This window comes from Nothobranchius furzeri, chromosome 15, assembly GCF_043380555.1.
Source record: "Nothobranchius furzeri strain GRZ-AD chromosome 15, NfurGRZ-RIMD1, whole genome shotgun sequence".
NCBI classification, from domain to species: domain Eukaryota; kingdom Metazoa; phylum Chordata; class Actinopteri; order Cyprinodontiformes; family Nothobranchiidae; genus Nothobranchius; species Nothobranchius furzeri.
In genome coordinates, this window is record NC_091755.1 from 64,232,593 (window position 1) to 64,240,632 (window position 8,040).

The 8,040-nt window shown below is 43.5% G+C and overlaps 1 long non-coding RNA gene across 1 annotated transcript; it reads right to left on the reverse strand.

Moving 5' to 3' along the window:
• Nucleotides 1–798: 798 nt before the first annotated feature.
• LOC139063416 (uncharacterized) lies at nt 799–5,395 on the reverse strand. The gene is made up of 4 exons (XR_011516781.1): nt 5,230–5,395; nt 2,861–4,227; nt 1,654–2,783; nt 799–1,522 (listed from the first exon to the last, which is right to left on the reverse strand). It is a non-coding gene; the product is annotated as an uncharacterized lncRNA (long non-coding RNA).
• Nucleotides 5,396–8,040: the final 2,645 nt, after the last annotated feature.

The window sequence follows — 8,040 nt, forward strand, 5'->3', positions numbered from 1 at the left end:
GAAACGTTCAGATCACTGTAGCTTTATGGATTTATGCTCTTTTATGAAAGAGAAACCATGCTACGTATTAATTCGGAATATTAATTTTAATAAATCAATAACCAAATTTTATATTGTTCAGAAGACTCAAAGGTTGTTTTCATCGATAAACTGACGATAATATCCGAGTGTCTGTGTTTCAGTTCAATGAGGAAACCAGTTTCACAATTAAAAGTTTTAATTCATCAAATTAAACTAATGATTTTGAAATTGACAAACAGGAAATACAATCAACATTGGTAACTTTGTGGGACAATCTTTTTAACAGTTGATATGCTGTTCTGGCTCAAATAGACCTTCTGCTGATGAATTTATGAAGATTGAGAATGTTGTGAATTGTGCTTGTGATATGTGATGAGATGGATGTGTGTGTGCATCTGATTTTGCTTCAGGAAGAAACAGGTGTCTGAGTGAAAAGTGATGGTTTGAATAAACTTAGGTTTAGTGGAAAAGATGCATCAAAACGCTATCTGTCGTGTTTTGCCTCACTGAAAATCGCACCCTCTGTTGGACCCGGGACGTCACCTTAGGATGTTTCATCCAGGGCACCTTGGCTGGCAAAGAAGACAAAGATGTGCTGCGAACCGGTCCAGAGTTGTCCTCGGTATACACTGATGGTAAAGCGTTTTGTCGCCGCGCTTTCTTAAGTTAATTCACTCAGAAATCAAAAGACTCGGTAATGAGTCTGCGTTAGAAGTTGTGATTCAGCTATTCTGCCTGGCTTGGCAGAAACAGCGTGAAAGGGGGGGGGGGGGGGGGGGGGAGAAACGAGCCAGCCGGCTCTGCCCCCCTTTCGGTTTTCAGGTCCACACTCTTTCGTTGTCCAACATGAACTGAATCAAAAGACTGAAAACTTACCAAAAACCTTTCTCTTCTCAAAGCAAAACATGTGCGTCATCAAATGTGTCTGGAGTTTACTGTGGGAAGGTGTGTGTGGGTGGTTGTGAATGTTTGTGTGCTTGAGTGTGAAGGTCAGTACCAAACATTCTCAACACTATCTAATTATGGATTCATTAAGCCATTATAATTACCCCAAAGCATAAGAACCATTCATTTGATTAAACATATTTATAATGAGCAAAATGATAATGGTTATTCTAACATTAAAATCAAGAAAAAGAAGTTTAAACTTTATGTTTTGACTTGGTCTGGGTACAACTCATGTAAACACATCTTCTGGTAGGGCACAGGTGGCTGATGTTATGGTTTCCTCCCAGACTCGCTGGCATTCAGGACTTAATCTGTGGATGAAAGTTCTCAATGACCCAGCTTTGACCTAGCTGCGTCCAGCACCACCTTTGTGATAGAAAACCCATATTTCCTCACGTTACAGTCCCCCCTTTTTGTGACGACATGGTGGTCAAGCAGAGGCCACCTGACGTCACAACCACAATCACGTGATGTACACGTGAAGGTAGACATCCCAGATGAAGGCAGGAACGATGAAGCATCACAACAGGTCACGTGTAGAAGGGAGTCTATCCTGATCAGATGATTAAGGCCAAAACTGTTGCAATCATTGTAAAGTAATCCACTTAGGGAATCTTGAAAGCAGAGCTATTTCAATAGCAGTTAATTTTCATTAGCAATAATGCAAAGGTATGCAAAGGATACGCAGCTCGTGTGCCACACAGAGCTGGGCAGGTGATGTATTCCTCAGGCGTAGTCCAGGCGAAGTCCAGCGCAGACCCCGACCCATCTCGAACCACGACCGAAGCCCCATGCGACAGGAAACCAGTTGAAGGATGGTGAAGACGACCCCTCTGATGGGATGTAGTCCATACGAGCTCGGAGAAGGAGACAAAGTGAGACAGCCCACACGATAGATAGCATTTGATGCAAAACAAAGAAATAAATCAAAACCTATCTATGGGTGCCTCTGGGAAAATGTGGATGCCTTCTGTGAATTATCTAAAGAAGAAATGTTCTGCACCCTGCTCTACATGTCATGTAAAAACGTGATGCAGAGAAAACACAAATAAAAGAAAGCAAATCCTAACTGATATGTGAAACTCAGCAGGCTGCACTAATTAAAGGCATATATATAAAATAAATAATCATGAAAATGAAGGGCAAATTGGCTTGTGGCCCTTTAAGGGAAATAGAAACAAAATAAAATTAAATTTGTAATCAAATATAATCATGCTAGACAAAGCACTAATAAAAAGATAGAGATGTAAATCAGTTCTAAAAATGTAAATCAGTAGGTTAGTAATTCCTAAAGATGAGAGTTAGTAACAGGACCCTGGCTGGAGGCAGGTAACCTGAAAAAAAAATTCAAAGGATATCACATTTGTTAAAAATTCATCCCACAAACGAGAGAATTTGTAACGGTCCACCAGTCAGTGGAAAAGAATCCGGTCAGAATAGAGTCGGTCAGAATAGAGTTGTGCAGTAAGCGTTTTGAATCTGGTATTGCGGACCCACAGAGACACGAGTTTGGACGTATCTGTGGGAGCAGGCTCATAAGCGATTTGGTTATCAAACTGTTTGTATCTTGTGTTACGAACCCACAGGGAAACTTGTTTGAATTTACCTGAGGGTTCCGTCCGGAACACGAGTGAAGCTGATGGTTTAGCTGTTAGATCAGAACCTGATTTTACCTGCTCAAAGTTGTGTTGCAGCTTTACGGAGGCGACTTTGTTGTGATCAGAAGTAGTAGTGAACTGGAAATGCGAAAATGATGCTCGCAACGCAGGAGGAGTCTCTCCACCCCCCTTTTGTTGCTCAAACCTATGCCATGTCTGTGAGACAGGAGAAGCATAACAAACAGTTCTTAAGCTCTTAAAAGCCCTATTACCAAGAAGATGCACATTGTCACCTGAATCGTGCTGAAAGAGTAGGTATTCAGATGTCCAAAGACCTGGAGGTGTTGGACTTGGAGGTTCTGAAAAGGAGTGATCCAAGGATGGTTGTGTCACGGGTGTCAAAGCAAACCTAGCCATGTTTAGAATCAGATACAGACATGACACTAGCTTTAGGAACATGGTCTGTCCTGAAAACTGAAGCTAAGAATACTTTATTCCCAAGAATGATGGAGGTTCCCACACAGAATCAGAAAAACCCGGTTTAACCAGAGTAGTTACAGACTGACTCGAATTCCGCCCCGTAGAAGGTGCAGCACCTAACTCCGGGTCAGAGGTCAATGTCGTCAGCTGAATTGGTGGAAGGTCAGTGTCGATTCCTGCAATGACCCGCCCGCTCGGAGGAGGGTTTCCCCCGAACAGCCTGAAGTCCGCAACGGAAAACTCAGTGCCACTCGGCACCCCCCTTTTGTCAGGAGGGGCCCCGAGCAGAGCATCACTGCACGCACCTACACCTCCCGGGCCGGGTGGTCTTCCCGAGCCCGTGAGAGAGGTGTGCGCTGCAACCACCGAGCCACCTTCAATATCGCCACTGACCACTCGGCTACTGGAACCTGCAGGGATTTCTGCGTCGTCGTGGTCACCTGTAAGAGAAATCACAGGAAGAGAGCACAGAGGCCCGAGACTAAGTCACACCCCTGTGAAAGGAGAAAGGAATTGGCCACCGTATTAGCAGAGGTCACAAACTGAAAAGTGACAAGGTCATTCTCATAAAGGTCAAGATGTCCGGGCACAAACCCCTTAAATGGCATGGTAGCTCCGTCCGGAGACCACAAGTGTTTCACGGCGGCTGACGTTTCCATCACGCCCCGATAAAGAAGCTGGTTTGTGCATGAGGCGGACTGACGAGTAAAACAGACCTCTGACTGAAGCGGTGGGTCACAGCCTGAAGATTTCACACGCATGCTGGAGAGATGTTCAGCCTTTAACATGGATGACAGAGGAGAAACATTAGGAACCAAAGGGTTAAGCACAACCTGTTTGTCAGAGAGGTTAACCATAGGCTCAAGAGATTTATTCAGCTTAAAAGTAGCAGAGAAAGTGTTGTTTATTTCAAACCTTGATGTTGATGGTGGGTTTTTGACCCCCTGGAAGAAATAAAAGTAAAGAAAAAGCGTTATGACTGTAAACAGCATGTTGTTTGAATTCATGTCATGAATTGCAGACCAGAACCACCTCCGACCCAGTGCAGCTGGCACCGAACCCCAGCCACTAGTCCCCACTGCTCCCGACCGGCGGCACCCGCCTAAAACGGGCCCGTTCGGGCGGGCGGAGGGACCAGGGATGCTCGGCCGGTGAACAGTCTCCTGCGTCATGGCATGTTCTGGAAGCAGAACGTCAGAGAACCTTACATCAGGTGTAACAGTGCAAGAAAGATTTTGTCGTGTCTCGTCCATCCCCCATTAAGTTCAGAGCAACTCGCGTTTTTACCTTCTGAGCCGACGTAAAACTCCGGGCAGATTCCTTAATATGTCTCACACAAACAAGGACTGTCCGTAGCCTACTTAACTTTATGACACAGGGTAAAACAAGGAATTGTTTATAGAGAAATGAATACACACAACTTCACAAGTTGGAAGAAAAAGGCATGGAACCGAGCGACGGAGGCTGTGAAAGCCGACCCGTCCACCGGTCCAAAATAAAAATAAAAAATAATAAACCCTACGTTGCCGTGTTGGTAACAGACGGACAAACGTAGCAAACTGTAGATTCTACACACCGTAGCGATTCACAAGAATCACCGCCAATGCGGGTTTTGTGAGGACACAGACTGACTGTGCCAGAAATGGTTTGACAATATAACAGGACGCGTGCCCTATTTGTCTAACTGTGGCTTGCTAGCTTAGCTCTCCGGCCAGGCCTAGCGTTCTTTGTCTGTAGCGGCCAGACTTAAATTTTCCCGATTAACAAGTAGGCATCTCGCTCCACTTTTAATACGGACTTTAAAAAGCTTACGCAATCTGAATGCAGTAACGCGTGACGGCCATGCTTCGCTTTACAACGTTTACCTAGCGATCAAGCTACGGTAGGTGTCACCGAGCATTCCATTTACATTCGGCTTCTATCAGTCGCCCATGCAATGGAAGTATTTTCCACAATAGCTCGCCCACAGTGTCAACACACTGAGACGAAAGGTGTCCGAGAATTTAGTCTCGGTTCGGAGGTTCGGAGAATTTAGTGATAATTTTAGGAACTGAGGATAAGCTGCTCACGGTAGCTCACCCAGCAATGGTCAGAGCGGAAACGTAGCTTTCCGACCTGAGGTTAGATTAGAGACGCGGCTGCGCGTCAAAATGGACAGAATTTAGTCAAAAGCACAACTCACACGTTCGCTCCGAAGGCGAAGATGGGATAAATCAAAGTTAGGTCTGTAATTTGCGGTCAATTTGAGATCGGAGTTCTTCTCCGTCAAGTTATCACCCGGACGTCTCCCGGAAGAGTGACTTCAGCGGAACAATTTCCGGTTTTTCAAAATAAGACATCAAAGTGAAACACAGAGAAAGGCGCTGTTCGTAGCTTTTAGATGTTAGAAATCAGATAAATCGCAGATATAGAAGTCTGGATACGCTCGCCATTAATGTAGCGTTATGGATTTATGCTCTTTTATGAAAGAGAAACCATGCTACGTATTAATTCGGAATATTAATTTTAATAAATCAATAACCAAATTTTATATTGTTCAGAAGACTCAAAGGTTGTTTTCATCGATAAACTGACGATAATATCTGAGTGTCTGTGTTTCAGTTCAATGAGGAAACCAGTTTCACAATTAAAAGTTTTAATTCATCAAAATAAACTAATGATTTTGAAATTGACAAACAGGAAATACAATCAACATTGGTAACTTTGTGGGACAATCTTTTTAACAGTTGATATGCTGTTCTGGCTCAAATAGACCTTCTGCTGATGAATTTATGAAGATTGAGAATGTTGTGAATTGTGCTGGTGATATGAGATGAGATGGATGTGTGTGTGCATCTGATTTTGCTTCAGGAAGAAACAGGTGTCTGAGTGAAAAGTGATGGTTTGAATAAACTTAGGTTTAGTGGAAAAGATGCATCAAAACGCTATCTGTCGTGTTTTGCCTCACCGAAAATCGGACCCTCTGTTGGACCCGGGACGTCACCTTAGGATGTTTCCTCCAGGGCACCTTGGCTGGCAAAGAAGACAAAGATGCGCTGCGAACCGGTCCAGAGTTGTCCTCGGTACACGTTGACGGTAAAGCGTTTTGTCGACGCGCTTTCTTAAGTTAATTCACTCAGAAATCAAAAGACTCGGTAATAAGTCTGCATTAGAAGTTGCGATTCAGCTATTCTGCCTGGCTTGGCAGAAACAGCGTGAAAGGGGGGGGGGGGGGGGGGGGGGGGGAGAAACGAGCCAGCCGGCTCTGCCCCCCTTTCGGTTTTCAGGTCCACACTCTTTCGTTGTCCAACACGAACTGAATCAAAAGACTGAAAACTTACCAAAAACTTTTCTCTTCTCAAAGCAAAACATGTGCGTCATCAAATGTGTCTGGAGTTTACTGTGGGAAGGTGTGTGTGGGTGTGTGTGAATGTTTGTGTGCTTGAGTGTGAAGGTCAGTACCAAACATTCTCAACACTATCTAATTATGGATTCATTAAGCCAGTATAATTACCCCAAAGCATAAGAACCATTCATTTGATTAAACACATTTATAATGAGCAAAATGATAATGGTTATTCTAACATTAAAATCAAGAAAAAGAAGTTTAAACTTTATGTTTTGACTTGGTCTGGGTACAACTCATGTAAACACATCTTCTGGTAGACTGCAGGTGGCTGATGTTATGGTTTCCTCCCAGACTCGCTGGCGTTCAGGACTTAATCTGTGGATGAAAGTTCTCAATGACACAGCTTTGACCTAGCTGCGTCCAGCACCACCTTTGTGATAGAAAACCCATATTTCCTCACGTTCCATCACTTACAACTCAATAGATTCTACCTTCCTGTAACGTTTCAGCCTGATTGGACCTTGTTTTCACACAAATGGACCCAGAATGATGTGAAATTGTGCTTCGTGCAACATAATTCTGGGTGCCATTTACAAACCATAAGTGCTTATGACTCCATTCCTTTTTGTGGTTGTAGGGGCTGTTGATTGGAGTACATTAAAACAAACCTGATCTCTCTAGGACATTCAGAAGCCAAGTTATAAGCCCACAAATGTGTAACTGGACTACTTCTTTAAATTGACACCAGATCCGGTGACCTTTGGGACATGGTTTGACCCCCTTAGGAAAGTGCTATCATCATGAAACGTTCAGATCACTTACAACTCAATACATTCTACCTTCCTGTGACGTTTCAGCCTGATTGGACCTTGTTTTTACAGAAATGAACCCAGAATGATGTGAAATTGTGTTTCGTGCAACATAATTCTGGGTGCCATTTACAAACCATAAGTGCTAATGACTCCATTCCTTTTTGTGGTTGTAGGGGCTGTTGATTGGAGTATAATAAAACAAACCTGATCTCTCTAGGACATTCAGAAGCCAAGTTATAAGCCCACAAATGTGTAACTGGACTACTTCTTTAAAGTGACACCAGATCCGGTGACCTTTGGGACATGGTTTGACCCCCTTAGGAAAGTGCTATCATCATGAAACGTTCATATCACTTACAACTCAATAGATTCTACCTTCCTGTAATGTTTCAGCCTGATTGGACCTTGTTTTCACACAAATGAACCCAGAATGATGTGAAATTGTGCTTAGTGCAGCATAATTCTGGGTGCCATTTAAAAACCATAAGTGCTAATGACTCCATTCCTTTTTGAGGTTGTAGGGGCTGTTGATTGGAGTACACTAAAACAAACCTGATCTCTCTAGGACATTCAGAAGCCAAGTTATAAGCCCACAAATGTGTAACTGGACTACTTCTTTAAATTGACACCAGATCCGGTGACCTTTGGGACATGGTTTGACCCCCTTAGGAAAGTGCTATCATCATGAAACGTTCAGATCACTTACAACTCAATAGATTCTACCTTCCTGTAATGTTTCAGCCTGATTGGACCTTGTTTTCACACAAATGAACCCAGAATGATGTGAAATTGTGCTTCGTGCAAGATAATTCTGGGTGCCATTTACAAACCATAAGGGCTAATGACTCCATTC